The sequence below is a fragment of the Thalassophryne amazonica genome, chromosome 20, assembly GCF_902500255.1.
Source record: "Thalassophryne amazonica chromosome 20, fThaAma1.1, whole genome shotgun sequence".
In the NCBI taxonomy this organism is placed as follows: domain Eukaryota; kingdom Metazoa; phylum Chordata; class Actinopteri; order Batrachoidiformes; family Batrachoididae; genus Thalassophryne; species Thalassophryne amazonica.
Window position 1 is genome coordinate 50,263,020 of NC_047122.1, and position 23,828 is coordinate 50,286,847.

The 23,828-nt window shown below is 46.2% G+C and overlaps 1 long non-coding RNA gene across 1 annotated transcript; it reads right to left on the reverse strand.

Annotated features, from left to right (window-relative positions):
- Positions 1-564: 564 nt before the first annotated feature.
- LOC117502449 lies at positions 565-23,828 on the reverse strand. Its single transcript, XR_004558299.1, has 3 exons — positions 23,817-23,828; positions 22,583-22,591; positions 565-707 (listed from the first exon to the last, which is right to left on the reverse strand). It is a non-coding gene; the product is annotated as an uncharacterized LOC117502449 (long non-coding RNA).

Consider the following 23,828-nt stretch of genomic DNA (forward strand, 5'->3'; position numbering starts at 1 on the left):
AGAGTGACTAAATGGCAGTGGTGGGCACAGTTCCGCTAATCTTCTAATTAGCGAAGCTAACTTTTTTGTTAGTGGATTAGCTTTTCAGCTAATTTTGAAAACCATCAGCAGATCACTTAGGTTCCGTGAAATTTAGCTCCGCTAACTTTCAGTCTGCTAACTTTTTTTTGTTGTTGTTAGCATAGTAAATCAAAATCATACATTTTAGTACTTACCTATTGAGTGTCTTGCAATAGTCAGACGTCTTGTCTTCAGTGTTGGGCACGTTACTTTGAAAAAGTAATTAGTCATAGTTACTAGTTACTTCTCCCAAAAAGTAACTGAGTTACTTCACTATAAAAGTAACTAGTTACCAGTAAAAGTAACTATTGCACTACTCAACCCGTAGCCCCCCCTTCTCAGAGCGTGTCTCATAAGCCAAATACATACAGAGCAGGACAGCAAAGACAAGTACATTCACAGAGGTTTGCATTTATTGCAACTCAACGCGAACTATAGACAACGGATGGACATACAGTTCTCAAAATATGTTTTTAAAAAGAAAAGTACACAATTTAACAGAGGCTCGTTTAAACTGAACTGAAAATGTATATGGATTTGTTAAATCCAACTTAAAGTCCATAACATGCATTCATTCATCTTGCATGTATGTAATCATTTATCCAACCAGCCAACCCAGTCGTCTCACCAACAGCAAAGACAGTTACCTGCACAAAGGTTTTCATTTACTGCAACTCTAACTTACCAGAACTAGTACACAACTATAGCCAACGGATGGACATAAAGTGCTCCAATTTTGTTTCTTAAAGAAAGTAAATAGCTTAACAGGAGTGCTTTTTAAATTGAACTGAAAATGTTCATGGATTTGTTAAATCCAACTCTAAACATGCATGCATTCCTCTCTCCATCCATTTTTTTCTTTCCATGTTTGCTGGTGGATGTATCCAGCGTGCAGTTACGCCAAGGTAGCTTTTATTGTGTGCAGTCCATATGTCTGCAGTAGTTGCCAAATATTCCAGCTGTTCAAATTCTTTTTTGAGCTCAGCATTCATTTTAACATATTCGGCATCAATGTATTTCGAAAATGTCTTTCTACAAGGTGGGCCGACGCCTCCTTTTCTCTGTATTTTCCCTATCAGAGCCCTGAAGGAGTCTGACTCCACTGTTGACATCGGCAGCATGTTCTCCACAATATTATCTCCCTATCAAGTCATAGAGCTCTGTCTGCATTAGTTTTTGGGGAGCTGAAGCACAAAAATCAAGCTTTTGCTGCTTACACAATGAGGGTCCTTCACCGTGCCCTTTGTTAGCGGACCCCACGTTAACACCAGCCCTGCTACCTGTGTCTTGGGCCACTAGATTAGTGGAAGCGTGAGCCACCGACAGGTGTTTCAGTAGGTTGGAGTTGCTTACACAAGACACGGGCAAAGTTTTTGCTCGGGGACACAATGTACACTCGACGTGTACATTTTTACCTTTGACCTCAACGAGGTTAAAGTAGTGTCTGTATTTCCATCTGGCAAACGCTGTCTTCCCTCTTAAATCCTCCTCACTCGCCATCTCTCGCTATGCGCTGTAAACAGCCGCAACTACGCATGCGCTCTAAACACCCACCCACCTAGTTTCTCTGATTGGCTGAAGACGTAATCTTACTATACCTTAGCCAATCATCATTGCGTAGGCGGTTATCTCACCTCCCCTCCCTTGTCACACACACACACACACACACACACACACACACACACACACACACACACACACACACACACACACACACACACACACACACACACACACACACACACACGACACCCACTTGTGCCTGAGAGTCCTGTGTCTGTATGCGCGAAGTAAAAAAAAAAAGTTTATTGAGCGGCTTCAGTAATGTGCAGTAACGGGATGTCAGTAATGGTAACGGCGTTATAGTGACAGTCACAGTACCGTATTTTCCACACCATAAGGCGCACCTAAAAGCCTTAAATTTTCACAAAAATCGGCCATGCGCCCTATAATCCGGTGCACCTTATGTGCGCACTGAATTCCAAAATCTGTAAAAACGACCGACGTTGTCTTTGACCGTCGGAATATCAGACCATTTCCCGCCGACACAGGGACATAATACGTAAAGTAAATACGCTGGCAGCCTAGAGTACGTACCCTGGCAACGATAAACCAATCGGAGAACATTACGTAATACGTAAAGTACGTACGCTGGTAGCGTAGAGTACATACGCTGCCAGCGATAAACCAATCAGAGAAGAGTCCGTGAGTCTGTGTTACGTACACTTACCTCCGCCACTCCTCCGGTAGTTACCGTATACTACAGGTATCCTGCAAAACAACATTTGTTTAAGGACCCCGGAAAATGGCGCCAGCGAAGAGACATGCTTACGAGGCACAATTCAAACTGCAGGCCATCAGTTACGTGGTTGTTCATGGGAATAGAACAGCTGCGAGAGGAAACAAGAAAATGAACTGCGCCAAGTTAAAAAGACCAAACAGAGTTTCCGCGGAAACAAAGCGAGGTGGCCACAGCTAGAAGACCAACTCGAACAATGGGTCATTGAACAAAGAACAGAAGGCAGAAACTATAGCGATGATGAGCGGGAACCTGGCGTGTTTGATGTCGAAATTGCCCATCTGTTCAATTCAGACACAGAAGATGAGGATTTGTGACAGAACCATAATAAAAAACAATGTGAGTACCATATTGTTAAATACCGGTAGTTCAAAGTTGTTAAAAAGTTCAAATAAACTCACCGTTTTGCTTCCGTGACCTTTTTTTTTTGTTTTTTTTGTAGACTATATGTTTTAGCGTGCGCCTTTTGTGAGGGTTAAGTACCCGCTAATTGAGGCTGCACTTTATAATCCGGTGCGCCTTTTGTGAGGGTTAAGTACCCGCTAATTGAGGGCGCGTTTTATAATCCGGTGCGCCTTTTGTGAGGGTTAAGTACCCGCTAATTGAGGGCGCGTTTTATAATCCGGTGCGCCTTTTGTGAGGGTTAAGTACCCGCTAATTGAGGGCGCGTTTTATAATCCGGTGCGCCTTTTGTGAGGGTTAAGTACCCGCTAATTGAGGCTGCACTTTATAATCCGGTGCGCCTTTTGTGAGGGTTAAGTACCCGCTAATTGAGGGCGCGTTTTATAATCCGGTGCGCCTTTTGTGAGGGTTAAGTACCCGCTAATTGAGGGCGCGTTTTATAATCCGGTGCGCCTTTTGTGAGGGTTAAGTACCCGCTAATTGAGGGCATCCGGTGCGCCTTTTGTGAGGGTTAAGTACCCGCTAATTGAGGGCGCGTTTTATAATCCGGTGCGCCTTTTGTGAGGGTTAAGTACCCGCTAATTGAGGCCGCGCCTTATAATCCGGTGCGCCTTTTGTGAGGGTTAAGTACCCGCTAATTGAGGGCATCCGGTGCGCCTTTTGTGAGGGTTAAGTACCCGCTAATTGAGGGCGTGCCTTATAATCCGGTGCGCCTTATGGTGCCGAAAATACGGTAATTAGTTAGATTAATCGTTACTGGAAAAAAGTAACGGCGTTAGTAACGCCGTTTATTTCAACGCCATTATTCCCATCACTGCTTGTCTTTGTGGTGTATTCAACTGAATACACCACAAAGACAAAATATTTAATGTTCAAACTGATAAACTTTATTGCTTTTGAGCAAATATTTGCTCATTTTGTAATGGATGCCTGCAACATGTTTCAAAAAAGCTGGGACATTGGTATGTTTACCACTGTGTTACATCACCTTTCCTTCTAACAACACTCAATAAGCGTTTGGGAACTGAGGACACTAATTGTTGAAGCTTTGTAGGTGGAATTCTTTCCCATTCTTGCTGGATGTACAACTTCAGTTGTTCAGCAGTCCGGGATCTCGGTTGTCGTATTTTGCACTTCATATGCACCTCACATTTTCAATGGGTGACAGGTCTGGACTGCAGGCAGGCCAGTCTAGTGCAGATACAGAGGTCACTGAATAGTTTAGATTTTTGAGGTTCAAACTGGCTAACAACTCAACAGGGTGGGGCCCACGTGGATGGTACATGTTTTAACTGTAGTTGCTGTCGCGTTGGGTTCTTTTACAGATAAAGGCTGCAGCTTTTAGTTTCCACGGAGCCTCTTTATTAACTGGTCGCAACAATGCGGTTTTCCTTTGCACCGCCATCCACAACAACTAATACACGGACATAGTCTGCCCTCTAGTCTACACCACATCCCCCCTCACTGAAGTTAGGTTGACCCTTCTTAGCAATTAACATATCACAACATCAGATTTCAGTTACAGTTGGTCAACTCACTCTATGGCAGGTTATTACCACCACAACCATTTAATAAAATTTTGCTTCTCCTTTTTTTCAAACAATTTTTTTGTATCAGAAAATTAAAAATCTCATTGCATTTTAGGGCATTTTAGAACACAAACTCAGAATTACTAATACATAACTATCAAAGATCCAGTCTCTTGGCTTTTATCACCTCTCTACCAGACCTGGTTCGAATAACGTCTGGTGTTTGTTGCGCTTCAGGCTTGGAACAGTCTTTAGTAGGAGTGATGTCCATAGACTGGGTCAAATGTGTCTCCGACTGAGCCTCTGGTATGAGCATTGGAACCAGATGACTGCGGCTCCTCCTAATTGTCCCTTGTGGTCCACTGAAGACATAGGACTGTGGAGTTTGGTGAGCTGATGTCACTGTACCCTGCGCTCTTGCGTCTGTAATCCAAATAGAGTTCCCAGGTAACAGTTTATCTAGATCTCTTGTTCTGTGTCTTTTGTTAAAACATTCAGTTTGTCCCATCCTCCTTTCCCCCTCCACATGATGTATGTGTTGCAGATCGTGCACACATGGCTGTAAAGCCTCTGGAAGCATTGGCAAGGAGGTATGCAGCCTGCGCCCCACGAGAAGCAGCGCTGGGCTGTATCCGCTAGCCAGCGCTGTGGTCCTGCAGGCCAATAGTGCAAACTGATAAACTTTATTGTTTTTGTGCAAATATTTGCTCATTTTGAAATGGATCAGTGGCCTTCTTGTGGAGGTTTCTAACCATACGGACAGCTCTCTCCACCTCGCCATTGCTTTGGGGGTATCTGGGACTACTGGTCACATGCTCAAAACAGTATTCATTTGCAAAGTCCTTCATTTCCTGACAAGCAAACTGTGGGCCACTGTCTGTGATCAGTACCGCCGGTATCCTGTGGTGTGCAAACATTGAAATGAGATGTATGTTTACATTAGCTGAATGAGTAGGGCTGAGCAGAGCAATCTCTATATACCTAGAGAAGTAGTCCACTAGCAACAGATAGTTAGCGTGAGCCCTCTTAGCACGTCGTCAGCCTCATCTCCCATGCAATAAACCAGTGTATTAACTTGATTTTCATTGGAGGAGTTGTTCAGGTTACTTGCCGCTCAAAACGTCTGATCCACTTTTCCCATTCAAAAGGCTCCGGTGGTTTGATAGTGAAGGTTGCCGCTGGGGTCACCGCCGCCATTACTGGACCTGTAGGTGCGGCTGCTTGGGTACCTGCTGCCGCTATTCCTGCTGCTGGAGCTGCCGCTACATGTGCACGGTTGCAAAGCTGACTTGCCGCATCTCAAAGCACACCAACTTCTGACACCATGTTGGGTTGGGTTCTTTTACAGATAAAGACTGCTGCTTTTAGTTTCTCTGGTTCTCCTTTCCTCCGCTGTCCACAACTAATACACGGACATGGTCTGCCCTCTAGTGGTAATGCTATAGATTACACGACAGTTGCCTTAAGTCCCCGGGCTGCAAAGGTTCCTGTAAGATGTAAGATGTCTGCTGTGAGTCCAATGAACCTGTGTAATTTGTTTGTTTTGTTGTATAATGTGGCATCGTGCGGCTGGCGGCATTTAAAAGCAGCCTGAAGTCTACAGACCTGTTGCTGTTGTAATCAATTTTGCTCTATTTTAATCTTATATTTAAAAACAAAAAACAAAGGAAAAGGGAGACAGAACAAAACAAAAAGGGGAAAAAAGGACGTGGTCCCTTCTCATGTCCGCAGACAAAGGTAATAAAAATGGGATAAACTGCATTAATTATCAGGGCTCCTTAAAATGTTGCACTGAGACAACTGACTTCTCATGGCAACATTTTCATCCACAGGTGTCCACAGTGAGTGGTTTCCCAGCGACTTGATAGTCTAGTCATAACTACACCATCGGGCTAATCATAACTTTGAAAGATAAACATGAACCGACGTGGACAAACAAGGCACAAGCGAGACATATTTTTCAAAGGATATAATTGACGTTTATGCACCAGACGTTCAAAAAGAAATAAATAACAGTAAGTTTCCACATTAGAACACTTGTGTCAAATAGTATAATGATGGAAATAAGTGATTCTCGACAACCCTTTCATCCTCTGTAAATTACACTCATACCCCACCTTTTACTCCCAAAAGGATGTCAACCGACAAAAATAACATGCAGATTAATGCCGTTTTTACATTTAGTAAAGCATTTCATATTCATAACCAGACAGACACTGAAAATAAATTGGAATTCCTTCATGTAACATCAACCTTACCATGAAATAATTCTTTGGGGATTATTTAAACTTGTAAGTACGTCAAAGTATGTAACTGCCTTCAATGTTGTAATCAGGATAGACGCATTTTTGAAATATAAATTTAACTAGGGGTTATGAATGTTTTGAGAAGCACAATAGGGCCTATACAAGTGTCTTGACTGAACATGACGTTTAATGATTCAGCAAAAACTGTCCCTCTCAAACTGAGCCAAATGATCCGAAATCTAATCAAATTGTCTTTCAAAAAATCTGTCAATGGAAGAAAATTTACTTTGGCTAGAATTCTCAAAACTGGCAAAATGTCTAAGCACTGCATAATCGAACTGTGTCTTAAAACTAGACAGCATTCTTATTTTAAGATTAGCCTCTGACTTAAAATAAGGAAAACAGTCTTGTTCCTTTGCTTGGATGATTTGAAATCCATTGTCTTTCTTTGTTACTGGTAAGATACAGAAGACTTATTAGGGAAAAGTGAGACACATTTTCCCCACACAAAGACATTTTTGTCTTATGTAACAACTGCTTGACAAGATTATTTTTCTATTTGGACAAAAATTACGTCAAATGTTCTCTAAACAAATCCTTTTTTTACTCTATTAGATATCAGTTTTTGCAGTGTAGTATTATGATGTAAATCAAACCAGTTCTTAGGGAAACATAACAATAACAATATATTGTGGTCTGAAAAGCCTTTAATTTATTTTGAGAGCAGGGGCTGATTTGTTGGACTCTCGAGACATTTATCCAGATGAAAGTGGTCTCCCCGTCTGCTGGCCTCCGGTGAACCCGCTGGACTCCAGATATGTCACTGGGACTTTTGAAATCCGTCTGGGTTTTGATCGATGTGGTACAGCCAAGGTTCCTGTTCGTAAGGGAGAGATAATTAAAAAATTGTATACGGTGACGGGTAATTTGCTCTGCTGCTGTTTTTCTATTTTTTTTTCTGATTTCTGTTTGATGCGGGTCCGAGATGGCGCCTCTCCATACGAGAGCACTTAGACTTCACTCAGACTGTGTGATGTTCCTGTGGACGACTCTGCCCTATTTTAGAAAGACCACAGGTCAAGTTTACATTAAAATCAACAACTGTGCTAACAATAAATGAACGTAGAGCACGATAATATGCACAGTATTATCATTATGAATAAAAAGAATTAGAGCCGCTGCACCTTCGCGTTGAAAGGAGCCAGCTGAGGTGGTTCAGCATCTGGTAAGGATGCCTCCTGGGCGCCTTCCTAGGGAGGTGTTCCTGGCATGTCCACCTGGGAGGAGACCCCGGGGAAGACAACAGGACTAGGTGGATTATATTTCCACACTGGCCTGGGAATGCCTCGGAATCCCCCAGTCAGAGGTGGTCAATGTGGCATGGGAGAGGGAACTCTGGGGTCCCCGCTAGAGCTGTTGCCCCCACGACCCGATCTCAGATAAGCAGTTGAAGATGAATAAATGAATGTATGAATTCACTCATTACTCATTTAGGTCATTATTAAATGGGAAAAAGAAAAAACAATGGAAAAGAGAGGAAAAATAAAACTAAAAGTGGTTCAAATTAATCTTACTCAGTTGCTAAAATAATACCTTAAAAACTACAAACACTGTTGCTTTCTGTGCTAAAATGAGCATGTGACTGGGGTAAGGATGTTAAGTTTGGCTTGTTTTCACGTACTACAACCTCAATTCCAATGAAGTTTGGACGTTGTGTAAAATGTAAATAAAAACAGAATACAATGATTTGAAAATCCTCTTCAACCTATATCCAATTGAATACACCACAAAGACGAGATATTTAATGTTCAAACTGATAAACTTTATTGTTTTTGTGCAAATATTTGCTCATTTTGAAATTGATATCTGCAACGCATTTCAAAAAAGCTGGGACAGTGGTATGTTTACCACTTTGTGACATCACCTTTCCTTCTAACAACACTCAGTAAGCGTTTGGGAACTGAGGACACTAATTGTGAGTGTCATGATTGGATATAAAAGCATCCCCAAAAGTCTCAGCTGTTCACAAGCAAAGATGGGGCGAGGATCACCACTTTATGAACAACTGTGTGAAAAAAATAGTCCAACAGTTTAAGAAAAATGTTTCTCAATGTTCAATTGTAAGGAATTTAGGGATTCCATCATCTACAGTCCACAATATAATCAGAAAATTCAGAGAATCTGGAGAACTTTCTACATGTATGCGGCAAGGCCGAAAAGCAACATTGAAAGCCCGTGACCTTTGATCCCTCAACATCATTGTGTAAAGGATCTTACCGCGTGGGCTCAGGAACACTTCAGAAAGCCATTGTCAGTTAACTCAGTTTGTCGCTACATCTACAAGTGCAAGTTAAAACTCTACCATGCAAAGCGAAAGCCATACATCAACAACATCCAGAAACGCCGCCGCCTAATCTGGGCCCGACCGCATTTGAAATGGACAGATGCAAAGTGGACCAGTGTGCTGTGGTCTGATGAGTCCACATTTCAAATTGTTTTTGGAAATCATGGACGTCGTGTCCTCCGGACAAAAGAGGGAAAAGACCATCCAGATTGTTTACCAGAGTAAAGTTCAAAAGCCAGCATATGTGATGGTATGGGGGTGTGATAGTGCCCATGACATGGGCAACTTACACATCTGTGATGGCACCATCAATGCTGAAAGGTACATCCATGTTTTGGTACAACACATGCTGCCATCCAGGCAACGTCTTTTTCAGGGACGTCCCTGCTTATTTCAGCAAGACAATGGCAAGCCACATTCTGTACATTCTGTGTTACAACAGCGTGGCTTCGTAGTAAGTAAAAATTGCAGATACTAGACTGGCCTCCCTGTATTCCAGACCTGTCGCCCAATGAAAATGTGTGGCGCATTATGAAGCGCAAAATACGACAATGGAGACCCCGGACTGTTAAACAACTGAAGTCATATATCAAGCAAGGATGGGAAAGAATTCTACCTGCAAAGCTTCAACAATTAGTGTCCTCAGTTCCCAAATGCTTATTGAGTGTTGTTAGAAGGAAAGGTGATGTAACACAGTGGTAAACATACCACTGTCCCAGCTTTTTTGAAACGTGTTGCAGGCATCTATTTCAAAATGAGCAAAGATTTGCACAAAACAATAAAGTTTATCAGTTTGAATATTAAATATCTTGTCTTTGTGGCGTATTCAGTTGAATATAGGTTGAAGAGGATTTGCAAATCATTGTATTCTGTTTTTAATTTACATTTTACACAATGTCCAAACTTCATTGGAATTGGGGTTGTATTAACAGTGTAACTTTGTGTCCAGAAGCTTTTCTCAGACCGTGAACAGAGGATGGATCTCAACACTATTGGAAGCTTTAAGACAAGCTGAGGGAATCTCCAAATTTTCACACAAATTCAAATATGTGTTATGGTGAAAGATGCGGGGAGGTGTGTAAGTATTTCCTGTTACGCTGATTAAGATCAGCGTTGTCAAATGCTTACTGTGAGAACCGAGTTTGTTGGTTTAACAGGTATGTTGAAGACAGACACAAGGTTTACCGTCTAATCTGCGCTGTGCCACAGCTTTCTAAAAGGGCTGCTGTTGGTTATGTTCCAGATAAGTTTTAACTGCAAGCATCTGTCTTCCTAAAACTGCATGCGTGAATCGTGGGTTTATGCCTTATGAAAAATATATACAGATAAACAGGGGGTGTTTACAACATAGATCAACCAGACTGTGCTAATTTGGTGTTAGCTACTAGCATGCTAACTGATGTTAAAATCTAAGAAGTGGATCAATTCACTTGCACAGGTTGACACCGATCAAGATCATGCCATCTGTTGGGTTATGTTGACACCGATCAAGATCATGCCAACTGTTGGGTTATGTCTTGCTGGGCGAGGCAGCTCACCCAGTAAATAAGGTGGCCTTGACTGCTGGGAAAGAAGGGGCCCTATCACCGTTTTTTCAGTAGATGTTTTTAGCACAGGCAGATGGTCCCTTTGGAATCTCTTTGGAAGCTGGGATGAGCCATTTCCTCATACAACAAGGTTACTTGCTGTAGGAGGAAGAACCTGGAATCACATTGTAGCCAGGGACTACATTAACGCTATATCATCAGACAACAATACAAATCTATCACCACCGGTCACCACCCACTAGTGGCGATTGGTCAACAAGGGGCAGCCATACATTTAGATTTTCAAGTTTGTCCCGCCCTTTTAAGCAGAACGTTAATGACTCATTTCAATTTGAAAATAACCGCATGAACTTGAACAGGAAGTGGCTGGGTGAAACCATTACCCACAGTCCAGAGTCTGAGTGTCGAAAGTTGGCGCACCTCATCTCGACAGAACACCGGCTCTGTGGTATGCAAGAGATCACTTGACCGAGGGTCTATACGTTCAAATAATAATTAAAAAAATACTGTCATCACTCGTCACTCTTAGTCAGTCTCTTACAATGGTGCAGCGTAAATACACAAGCTTTCCAGGAGCGCACGTCTCCTCTGGTGCGCACTACTTTTTGGGGGGCGGGCAACGCCGCCCCCTGTGATAAACTCATCGCCCCCTTAATATTTTTTTTTTCTGGTGCCGGGTCTGACAAAATGGAAGCAAATGCACACAAGCGGAAAAAAGTTTTTGTGTCTCCAAAGTGTGTGTGTGAGTGAGTGAGTGTGAGAGAGAGAGAGAGAGAGAGAGAGAGAGGAGTAATGTGTAACCACTGCTAGGATTCACACCGCAGCAAATTAAGGAGCTGAAGTCCGTAGCTGTTGCATTTAACGATTAACAAAAGTAAAGCACAGTTAATTAAGATAAAAGAAACGATTCCAACCTTGTATCAGTAGAACAGCAGAGAGAAGTCCAGGCGCCGAGGAGTCAATCCATTCACAGGGGCGGGAGCGGCCGCCTCCTCTTCCTGCAATCTGATTGGCCACCCTGTATGCTTCTCCATTGCCATTGGCTGTTGGTCATGTCAATCATTGTGCTCGATGTAAGGCTCCGTTGTGTGATCAAACGGAAACAAAACTGAAACCTAGAATAAGACTGCGCCGTGTATGAAACACTACAGAACTTTTATTTTGACACAAATTCAGGAAGTGGCTCTGCAGCTGCGCCCATTAAATGCTGTAGCTTCACCGATCACGGACTTTCCTCGTGTTGACAGCAGCGCGCGGTTCGAGAACACTGTATATTTCCATAATCTCTATAAATATGGGAAGGCCGGCCCACGCACGTCTAAATGTGCAGCGGCCCACCGGGCAAATGCCCAAAATCACAGATTATCAGTCCGAGCCTGCTTCACCCAAACATAGCACAAGGCAGTCATGCGATTCCCCACCTGCAGGTGGTGGATCGCATTACACTCTCTCACAGAAAACAAAATGAAGCAAATTACAATTCAGTGTTGTGTGGGCCGCTGAAGAGGAGGTACTGCTGGCTCACCACCACCGGATGGCGCCCTGCTTGGAGTGCGGGCTTCAAGCACAAGAGGGCGCCAGAACCACTGGGAGTGACAGCCGTCAATCATCCTCAACACCAGCTGTCACTCATCATCTCATCATCACCATCACCATAAAGGCCGGGTGGCGACTCCACCTCCTCGCCGAGAAATCTCCTACGATACAAGGTAATCTCTCTGCTGACTTATCCGTCAAATAATAATCTGATCTGTTTTGCAGCTGTTTTTTCCTGGTGGTATTTCCTTGACTGGATTTTCGGAGCTGCACGTGTGTATGATTGGAGGTGGAGGCTCTCCCTCCACAAGAATCAATAATCAAGGTTGCTGGGTGTGAGGATTCACACTCACTACCTTCTGTTTTTTCTGCCAGCAGTACCAGGGCCGACAACGGAGGACAGAGACCACCTGGGGACTCGGGGCTTGGCGGCTTCGGTGTTCTTCAGGCCGTTGGTGGTAGAAGCGGTGTGGGTCCCGGCTCTTCGTTCATCTGAGGTCTCCTATCTTCGAGCCTGCCCGCAATCCTCTTGTGTGTGATTGGCAGTACCTTTGTTTATTTTACGTTGTGTTCTTGTGCAACATTAAATTGTTACTCCTTCCCTTATCCATTGTCCGTTCATTAGCGCCCCCTGTTGTGGGTCCGTGTTACGACACCTTCCCAACAGGATTTCTCGGCCATTCGTCATGGATCCCGAGGGGCGTCAACCACAGCTTGAACAGCCAATGGGAGAACAGGGAGCGCAGGCGTCAGCAGGAGGCGTGGTAAGTGATCTGCAGCAAATCCTTACCGCTTTCACTGCTCAGTTACAGCTGGTAACTGAGCAAAATGCAAGCCTCAATCAGAGGATGGAGGCTCTCACCGCCAGAGTGGAAGCACGCGAGTCAAGCGTCGCTGCAGTGTCTCCTCCTGCTGGTCCGGGGCCTAATGTAGATGTTCCACTGGCCGTTCAACTACCCCCCCCACCGTCCCCTGAAGCTTACATAAGTCCTCCTGAACCGTACGGAGGCTGTGTGGAGACGTGCGCAGACTTCTTGATGCAGTGTTCGCTCGTTTTTGCACAGCGTCCAGTCATGTACGCGGCAGACGCCACCCGGGTGGCTTATGTAATTAATCTGCTTCGAGGTGAGGCACGCGCTTGGGCTACAGCGCTCTGGGAACAGCAGTCATGGCTTCTGACGTCATACGCTGGGTTTATACGGGAGTTCAAACAGGTGTTTGATCATCCCAACAGAGGCGAGACCGCCTCGACCGTGCTGCTGTCACTGAGACAGGGGCGTCGGAGCGCGGCCGATTACGCTGTCGACTTCCGCATCGCGGCTGCGAGGTCGGGTTGGAATGACGTCGCGCTCCGCGCCGCCTTCATAAGCGGACTGTCTCCAGTACTGAAGGAGCATTTACTGGCTAAGGACGAACCGCAGACTTTCGACGGGCTTGTCACTCTGGTTATACGCTTAGACAACCGTTTGAATGAACACCGTCGGGAGCAGGCCGGGGGGCGTGGCCGGGCACAAGCCGTCCCTCTCTCTTCCGGGTCTGACGGGGTGACGTCGTCCTCACGCTCCATTGCCGGTGGGCTCCGTGTGGCAACAGCTCCCCCTGCTGACGAAGCTATGGACACGAGCAGGGCTAAAGTGAGATCAGATAGTAAACAAAGGAGACTGGCCCGCGGGGAATGTTTTTACTGTGGCTCATGTGAGCACCTGTTAAAAGACTGCCCCAAACGGTCAAACACCAACGCCCGTCCTTAGACACTGGGCTAAGGGTGGGCCATAACATGTGCACGGGAAGTTCCCGCAAATCAGCACGAATCCCAGTGGTAATCCTGAGTGGGGATTTAACCCTTCACGCCCCAGCACTGGTGGACACGGGGTCCGAAGGGAATCTGTTGGATAGCAGATGGGCAAAGGAAGTGGGGCTCCCCCTAGTGGCTCTGCCTTCGCCCTTGAAGGTACGGGCACTAGATGGCACTCTACTCCCGCTAATCACACACCGGACCCAGCCTGTGACCTTGGTTGTGTCTGGGAATCACCGGGAGGAGATAGTGTTTTACGTGACATCTTCTACCTCCCGAGTGATTTTGGGTTTTCCTTGGATGGTGAAGCACAATCCCCGGATCGATTGGCCGTCTGGGGTCGTGGTGCAGTGGAGCGAAACCTGCCACCGGGAGTGTTTAGGATCCTCGGTTCCCCCCGGAATGACGGCTAAGGAGGAGGTTAAAACCCCTCCCAATCTGACGGCGGTGCCAGGGGAGTACCATGATCTGGCTGACGTCTTCAGCAAAGATCTGGCGCTCGCCCTTCCACCACACCGACCGTACGATTGTGCCATCGATTTGGTTCCGGGCAGTGAGTTCCCGTCCAGTAGGCTGTACAATCTCTCACGTCCGGAACGCGAATCAATGGAAACCTACATCCGGGACTCCTTGGCCGCCGGGTTGATCCGGAACTCCACCTCCCCGATGGGTGCTGGTTTCTTTTTTGTGGGCAAGAAAGACGGCGGACTTCGTCCATGCATCGATTACAGGGGATTGAACGAGATCACGGTTCGCAATCGATACCCATTGCCCCTCTTGGATTCGGTGTTCACACCCCTGCATGGAGCCAAAATATTCACCAAACTCGATCTTAGGAATGCGTACCATCTAGTTCGGATCCGGAAGGGAGATGAATGGAAGACGGCATTTAACACCCCGTTGGGTCATTTTGAGTACCTGGTCATGCCGTTCGGTCTCACTAACGCCCCCGCGACGTTCCAAGCCTTGGTTAATGACGTCCTGCGGGACTTCCTGCACCGGTTTGTCTTCGTGTATCTGGATGATATACTCATCTTTTCCCCGGATCCTGAGACCCATGTCCGGCATGTACGTCAGGTCCTACAGCGGTTGTTAGAAAACCGGCTGTTTGTGAAGGGCGAGAAGTGTGAGTTTCACCGCACTTCTCTGTCCTTCTTGGGGTTTATCATCTCCTCCAACTCCGTCGCCCCGGATCCGGCCAAGGTTGCGGCGGTGAGGGATTGGCCCCAACCAACGAGCCGTAGGAAGCTGCAACAGTTCCTCGGCTTCGCAAACTTCTACAGGAGGTTCATTAAGGGTTACAGTCAGGTCGTTAGCCCCCTGACCGCCCTGACCTCCACCAAAGTCCCCTTCACCTGGTCGGACCGGTGCGAGGCCGCGTTTAGGGAGTTGAAACGCCGGTTTTCATCTGCTCCAGTTCTGGTGCAGCCTGATCCTACTCGCCAGTTTGTAGTAGAGGTGGACGCCTCAGACTCAGGAATAGGAGCCGTGCTGTCCCAGAGCGGGGAGTCCGATAAGGTTCTCCATCCTTGTGCCTACTTTTCCCGCAGGTTGACCCCCGCTGAACGGAACTATGACGTGGGCAATCGAGAACTCCTCGCGGTGAAGGAGGCTCTAGAAGAGTGGAGACACCTGTTGGAGGGGGCTACGGGGCCTTTCACGGTTTTTACGGACCACCGGAACCTGGAGTACATCCGGACCGCCAAGCGGCTGAACCCCAGGCAAGCCCGCTGGTCCCTGTTCTTCGCACGCTTTGACTTCCGGATCACCTACCGCCCCGGGACCAAAAATCAACGATCTGATGCATTGTCCCGGGTGCACGAAGAGGAAGCCAAGGTCGGGTTGTCGGACCCCATCGACACCATCCTTCCCGAGTCCACTGTCGTGGCTACCCTCACCTGGGACGTGGAGGAGATCGTCCGGGAGGCCCAGACTAAGAACCCGGACCCGGGAAACGGTCCGAAGAATAGACTCTACGTTCCACCAGAGGCTAGGGCTGCCGTCTTGGACTTCTGCCACGGATCCAAGCTCTCCTGTCATCCTGGAGTGCGTAGGACCGTGGCAGTAGTCCAGCAGCGCTTCTGGTGGGCGTCACTGGAAGCCGACGTCCGGGACTACGTCCAGGCCTGCACCACCTGTGCCAGGGGCAAGGCGGACCATCGCAAGACCAGGGGTCTCCTCCAACCCCTGCCTGTGCCTCATCGCCCCTGGTCCCACATCGGTCTGGACTTCGTCACGGGCCTCCCGCCGTCCCAGGGCAACACCGCCATACTGACGATAGTGGACCGGTTCTCCAAGGCGGCCCACTTCGTGGCCCTCCCGAAGCTCCCAACGGCCCAGGAGACGGCAGACCTCCTGGTTCACCACGTCGTGCGTCTGCATGGGATACCGTCGGACATCGTCTCGGATCGTGGTCCCCAGTTTTCCTCGCAGGTCTGGAGGAGTTTTTGTAAGGAACTGGGGGCCACCGTGCGTCTCTCGTCCGGGTACCACCCACAGACGAACGGCCAGGCAGAGCGGGCGAACCAGGAACTTGAACAGGCTCTTCGTTGTGTCACCTCCGCTCACCCGGCGGCCTGGAGTAACCATCTGGCCTGGATCGAGTACGCTCACAACAGCCAAGTATCCTCTGCCACCGGCCTCTCCCCCTTTGAAGCGTGTCTGGGCTACCAGCCCCCGTTGTTCCCACTTGTGGAGGGAGAGGTCGGGGTACCCTCGGTCCAGGCCCACCTGCGGAGGTGCCGCCGGGTGTGGCGGGCCGCCCGCTCTGCCCTGTTGCAGGCCCGGACGAGGGCCAAGGCCCATGCAGACCGCCGGCGTTCCCCGGCCCCTACATACCAACCAGGGCAGGAGGTGTGGCTATCCACCAAAGATATCCCGCTCCAGGTAACCTCCCACAAACTCAAGGACCGCTTCATCGGGCCGTTCCCCATCGCCAAGATCCTCAGTCCGGCCGCAGTGAAGCTAACTCTCCCGGCTTCACTGCGGATCCATCCGTTTTTCATGTTTCCAAACTCAAGCCATACCACACCTCACCGCTCTGCTCCCCCGGACCCGACCCACCTCCTGCCCGGATCATCGACGGGGAGCCGGCATGGACCGTTCGTCGGCTCCTGGACGTCCGTCGGATGGGTCGGGGCTTTCAGTACTTGGTGGACTGGGAGGGTTACGGACCCGAGGAACGCTCCTGGGTGAAGAGGAGCTTCATCCTGGACCCGGCCCTTTTGGTCGATTTCTACCACCGACACCCAGACAAGCCTGGTCGGGCGCCAGGAGGCGCCCGTTGAGGGGGGGGTCCTGTTGTGTGGGCCGCTGAAGAGGAGGTACTGCTGGCTCACCACCACCGGATGGCGCCCTGCTTGGAGTGCGGGCTTCAAGCACAAGAGGGCGCCAGAACCACTGGGAGTGACAGCCGTCAATCATCCTCAACACCAGCTGTCACTCATCATCTCATCATCACCATCACCATAAAGGCCGGGTGGCGACTCCACCTCCTCGCCGAGAAATCTCCTACGATACAAGGTAATCTCTCTGCTGACTTATCCGTCAAATAATAATCTGATCTGTTTTGCAGCTGTTTTTTCCTGGTGGTATTTCCTTGACTGGATTTTCGGAGCTGCACGTGTGTATGATTGGAGGTGGAGGCTCTCCCTCCACAAGAATCAATAATCAAGGTTGCTGGGTGTGAGGATTCACACTCACTACCTTCTGTTTTTTCTGCCAGCAGTACCAGGGCCGACAACGGAGGACAGAGACCACCTGGGGACTCGGGGCTTGGCGGCTTCGGTGTTCTTCAGGCCGTTGGTGGTAGAAGCGGTGTGGGTCCCGGCTCTTCGTTCATCTGAGGTCTCCTATCTTCGAGCCTGCCCGCAATCCTCTTGTGTGTGATTGGCAGTACCTTTGTTTATTTTACGTTGTGTTCTTGTGCAACATTAAATTGTTACTCCTTCCCTTATCCATTGTCCGTTCATTAGCGCCCCCTGTTGTGGGTCCGTGTTACGACACCTTCCCAACATTCAGTTTCAATTTAATTCAGTTTATTTCATTTATATAGCACCCAATCACAACAAAGTTGCCTCAAGGCGCTTCACACAAGTAAGGTCTAACCTTATCCCCGGGAATACTTCAATTCTGACGTTAAATTTGTGTACCTGACGTGAGTCACTAATCTTCATGTATTGTTCAATGATGTTTAATTGCTTTAAAACTGATTAAGCTGGTGCAATCCTACATCTGACTGGACATGTAACTGATGATTTACTCCTTCACTTTGATGAATGTGAAGACACACATCTTTCAAATTACTTCATATGACACTTGATGTCTTTCAAATTATTGGAAACTAATTCTTCTTTCAGCATTGCAGTAACATACAGTCACATCCGATGTGACTGTATGGTTTCTGCCTAAAGCCCATATTCTTCCTACCAAAATTACTTGGCATGTCCCTCAATCAACTTCTTTTCAATTTCAGATGACACTTTCACTGCGTAAGAACACAAAATGTTAAAATGTTGGGTGGTGCTTCTGGGATATCACTGCTTAAAGAATTAACGTGCATATTTTGTTTAAATAGGAACGCGAACGGTCCTGGAACTTCTGCAGTGAGAATGTGTACTCCTGGCCACACGGACTCAGGTGAATTATTCAAACAGGTATTACGTGACTTGGCGACCACAGATCATGTCTGGATTCATCGACTGAGTCAGCCTGTTGTGCTAAAGACTGTTTGCATAGGACGGATGACCTCACTTGTACAGGTGGTAATAAAAATAGACTTTGTGATACTGATCTTCATGAAACTATTGCAACAGGTTTATTGATGTCACACCACGGTGATGTTTGGTTGAACCCAATCATGGCAGAGAACTACAGAATGCAAATATGGGGGCAGATCTTTGTAAGTGGATATGTATGAACAAAAAAAGGATAAACAACAAGGGACAATAACACAGAAGCACACATCTATACAACTTGAACTAAGAAGTCGGTCAGACTGTTGTGTGTTGGGGGGGGCGTGGCTGGCTGTGTTGGTGTTCTTTTCTTTTCTTTGCTCTCCAGGTGGCATGAGGGCTGATTTGTCTGTGGAGAAAGTGCTGGTTGAAGAGTCCTCACCCTTATTAGCATCATGTGGAACACCTGTGGCAGGGGCTCACGTGCGGCCTTGAAGACTTGCAGCTGGAGCAGATAATTGGATGGCGTTCTGTATATAAGTCATGTGTGATTTGAGCGGAACTGCCGGGAACTCGACCTTGTGACGTTCGTGTGTGAAACGCTGAGGACCGCGCCTGGGTTTGACATATTGAGCCCGTGAAGCAGGGAAGGGTGAGGACACATGCTGTCAGCACACGCTAAAGGTAATTAAGTGATTAAGTAATTATTGATAGTATTTTGGTGTTTTGTTACACAGTAAACTGAGACTGTGAAGAGAATTGTGCAGCTTGCTTCTCACTACGGTGGCGTGCAGGATAAGGGATCCCCACTTGTTGTGAGAGGCTGCTCATTTGCATAAAGTTAAAGAGGAACATTGACCTAAGTGTGTTGCTGATAGCGTGTGTTATGCGAAAGATAGAGTTGTATCTGCTGACTTACCTCACCTTCTCTTTGCTCCACAGAGAATCGGTTCGTTGTGTCCACCTGGGGGGTGTTTGGCGGTGGTAGTGAGTCCAGAAGCGCCGGGCTTTAATCCTTGCAGGCGCTGGTGAACGTGCCACTTATCACTCCACCAGAGGGACGCTTTTTATGTTTTACATTTGTAAGCACAGGTGAAAAAATAAATTGTTTCTGTTGGGAACCGCCTTCTGGTTATTTTTACCGCTGGGTTCTGTCAGACGCAGGTCCGCTCCTCAACCCGCGTCGACACATAACACAGACAGCAAATACGATACACATTACATTAAAAAGTGGTTAAGTAGTTAAGTAGTTTTAGATACATTTGACACAATGGAAGGGAATTCTTGAAGGTTGCCCCACTAGAGATCTTTCAGAGAACAGATTTATAACGGATCATTTCAGTGGGTACATGGCCACTGCAGAAAAACTTTATACCAATTTCATTTATATACAATCTCCTACAATGATAACAATACAAACAATACAAGCTTGATAGTTATTTATTAATTAAACAATTCCACCTGCCATTATTAACACAGTAATGGCAGGGTTGGGCACTTTCCTTCAGAAATAATGGTGTTTCCTGGTTACAGGTAATACCATTGTTCACATTTAGCGACGGCCCTCTCTTTCAAACTACAGGCCAGTCTCACTGTTACAACACTTCCAATAGGGGCGAAGGCTTAAATGGTGTTTACATAAGGAGTTGTATAATTTCATAGCTGCACACCAAAATACTCTGTGGACAGCACTTTGGTTTGAGTCATACAAGTTTTCTTTGGGACAATGCAGCAGAGCTTTTAATTGGGGAAAATAGCCCCGGGCTTTCACATAGCCATTGACCAATACTTGATGATGAAACTGCACTTATCACTGATACAATATGTCTTGTAGTTACAGTAGATGACAGATTAAGCTGTATATTAACACTATATTAACTGTGACGGTGTTAATTCCAGGATGTCCGACATCCTAATTTCCTCTTATTATTCCCTCTATACGTCTCTTTAGATCTCTTAGATGTCCCTGACACCTGGACAGTTCTGTCGATTACACTGGTTTTAAATCTGGGTCAAAATCTGATATAATTCTGAATAATTTCTACTTTGCCAGTCATGTCCAAAATAACTAAGAAATAGGTTACCCAGCTAATTATGTAGCCATCATTCTTTCATAAGCCTTGGTCCCACCGAATAATAATCAATCAATCAACTTTTTTCTTATATAGCGCCAAATCACAACAAACAGTTGCCCCAAGGCGCTCCACATTGTAAGGCAAGGCCATACAATAATTATGAAAAACCCCAACGGTCAAAACGACCCCCTATGAGCAAGCACTTGGCCACAGTGGGAAGGAAAAACTCCCTTTTAACAGGAAGAAACCTCCAGCAGAACCAGGCTCAGGGAGGGGCAGTCTTCTGCTGAGACTGGTTGGGGCTGAGGGAAAGAACCAGGAAAAAGACATGCCGAGAAGGGGGGCAGAGATTGATCACTAATGATTAAATGCAGAGTGATGCATACGGAGCAAAAAGAGAAAGAAACAGTGCATCATGGGAACCCCCCCACAGTCTACGTCTAAAGCAACATAACCAAGGGATGGTCCAGGGTCACCCGATCCAGCCCTAACTATAAGCCTTAGCGAAAAGGAAAGTTTTAAGCCTAATCTTAAAAGTAGAGAGGGTATCTGTCTCCCTGATCTGAATTGGGAGCTGGTTCCACAGGAGAGGAGCCTGAAAGCTGAAGGCTCTGCCTCCCATTCTACTCTTACAAACCCTAGGAACTACAAGTAAGCCCGCAGTCTGAGAGTGAAGCGCTCTAATGGGGTAATATGGTACTATGAGGTCCCTAAGATAAGATGGGACCTGATTATTCAAAACCTTATAAGTAAGAAGAAGAATTTTAAATTCTATTCTAGAATTAACAGGAAGCCAATGAAGAGAGGCCAACACGGGTGAGATATGCTCTCTCCTGCTAGTCCCCGTCAGTACTCTAGCTGCAGCATTCTGAACCAACTGAAGGCTTTTTAGGGAACTTTTAGGACAACCTGATAATAATGAATTACAATAGTCCAGCCTAGAGGAAATAAATGCATGAATTAGTTTTTCAGCATCACTCTGAGACAAGACCTTTCTGATTTTAGAGATATTGCGTAAATGCAAAAAGGCAGTCCTACATATTTGTTTAATATGCGCTTTGAATGACATATCCTGATCAAAAATGACTCCAAGATTTCTCACAGTATTACCAGAGATCAGGGAAATGCCATCCAGAGTAACGATCTGGTTAGACACCATGCTTCTAAGATTTGTGGGGCCAAGTACAATAACTTCAGTTTTATCTGAGTTTAAAAGCAGGAAATTAGAGGTCATCCATGTCTTTATGTCTGTAAGACAATCCTGCAGTTTAGCCAATTGGTGTGTATCCTCTGGCTTCATGGATAGATAAAGCTGGGTATCATCTGCGTAACAATGAAAATTTAAGCAATACCGTCTAATAATACTGCCTAAGGGAAGCATGTATAAAGTGAATAAAATTGGTCCTAGCACAGAACCTTGTGGAACTCCATAATTAACTTTAGTCTGTGAAGAAGATTCCCCATTTACATGAACAAACTGTAATCTATTAGACAAATATGATTCAAACCACCGCAGCGCAGTGCCTTTAATACCTATGACATGCTCTAATCTCTGTAATAAAATTTTATGGTCAACAGTATCAAAAGCAGCACTGAGGTCCAACAGAACAAGCACAGAGATAAGTCCACTGTCCGAAGCCATAAGAAGATCATTTGTAACCTTCACTAATGCTGTTTCTGTACTATGATGAATTCTAAAACCTGACTGAAACTCTTCAAATAGACCATTCCTCTGCAGGTGATCAGTTAGCTGTTTTACAACTACCCTCTCAAGAATCTTGGAGAGAAAAGGAAGCCATGAATAATGAGCCACGCATGGGTGTGTCAGTGATTATTCGAAGAATGACCCACGTTTTCATCTATCACGTATCCACTACTAAGGTGCCCCTATGTGCCTCTCTGTACCCCACATGTGCCACGTAGCAGCCTCTAGTGAGCCACGACAGACCTGTCATTAGAGTCTCGAATGACTTACATCAGCCACGGTAAGCCACGTAGCGCCGTGATAGCGCCATGATAATGCGACGTTGGTGCATGTTTAGGCATGGGTTTGGTCCAAACCTCCAGCTCTCCCACACATGGTCCCTTTAAAGTGTGGGTTTTCAATCCACAGCAGCATTTAAAGATGTCACATTTTTTTAAATGCAGTCCAAAAATAGACGTTTCAGTACAGTCCCGTGGTTGTGCGCTGCGCGTCAGGCTGCTGTCCACCTGTAATGCTCCAGACCAGCTAGAACTGAACCAAAGGTTCCTGCCTTTGTGCTCCTCGCTGGCTCCGTGGCTCACTGGCTTTATTTCTTCTGTGGCTTTAAACACACACATGGTGATCCCACTTTTAACTTTGTGTTTGTCTGTTTATTTCTGCAAAATTGCTCTTTTGCGCGCGCTGCTGTTCTGCATTCCTGGAGAACCGCCTCTGTGCTCCTCACTGGCTTCCTTTCCATTCATGGCTTGCTGGCTTTATTTTTTCCCTGGCTTTAAACACAGTCATTTTCACACTGTGATCCCACTTTTAACTTTATGTTCATCCGTTTATTTCTGCAAAATCGCTCTTTTGCGTGCATGCTGCCGTTCTGCATACACGAGGTGGCTGCTTTAATTATATACACCTGCATCTCATGTGGATCACTTTAAAAAAAAATATTTTATCAAGCTATAAAAACATTAAAAATAGTTACCTTAAGCTTTTCAAAATACATTACACATGGAGCAGGAAAGAGAGGGGAAAAAAAAGTACCCAGATGAAACAGGCCTCTGTGATTCCAGAAGCGCTTAGAGGTGTTTTCAGCATCGAAGGTTTGGCAGAAAATGCTTCATCTGCGACAAAATAATTATTTTATATACAGCATCCAGCGCACAGAGCAGGTGGAACTGTGTGCACAAGAGGGCAGCCACTCCAAAAAATAGCCTCTCAGGTCCTGCGTAGCTGGCAGGCGCACAAATAATGGGCTTTTAGCAGCCTCGTAAGCACCACGCACATGCCTCTAAGTCATCGTAGTAACTCATACACATTGTTGCTAAATTTTGAACATCTTGAAATTAGCGCCACGCTCAGAGAGGAGCCTCGATAACTGAACATAAGGCCTCTAAGAGCCACTATTCTCCCACGATAGTTGAAGAAAATAGTGCAGCGGATAAGTTCAATTTTTCACTAGAACACTTCAGTTAATGATCCAAGCAAAAAAATTGGCACAGATATTCCCCATAGTGTACTTGTGAAAATTCACTGGGTACCCAGTCAAAATTTCAAGATGGCCGCTATTTTTCAAGATGGCCGCCAGTCGACTTTCCATATCGCAACCCTCGCAACTTTTGTCATGTT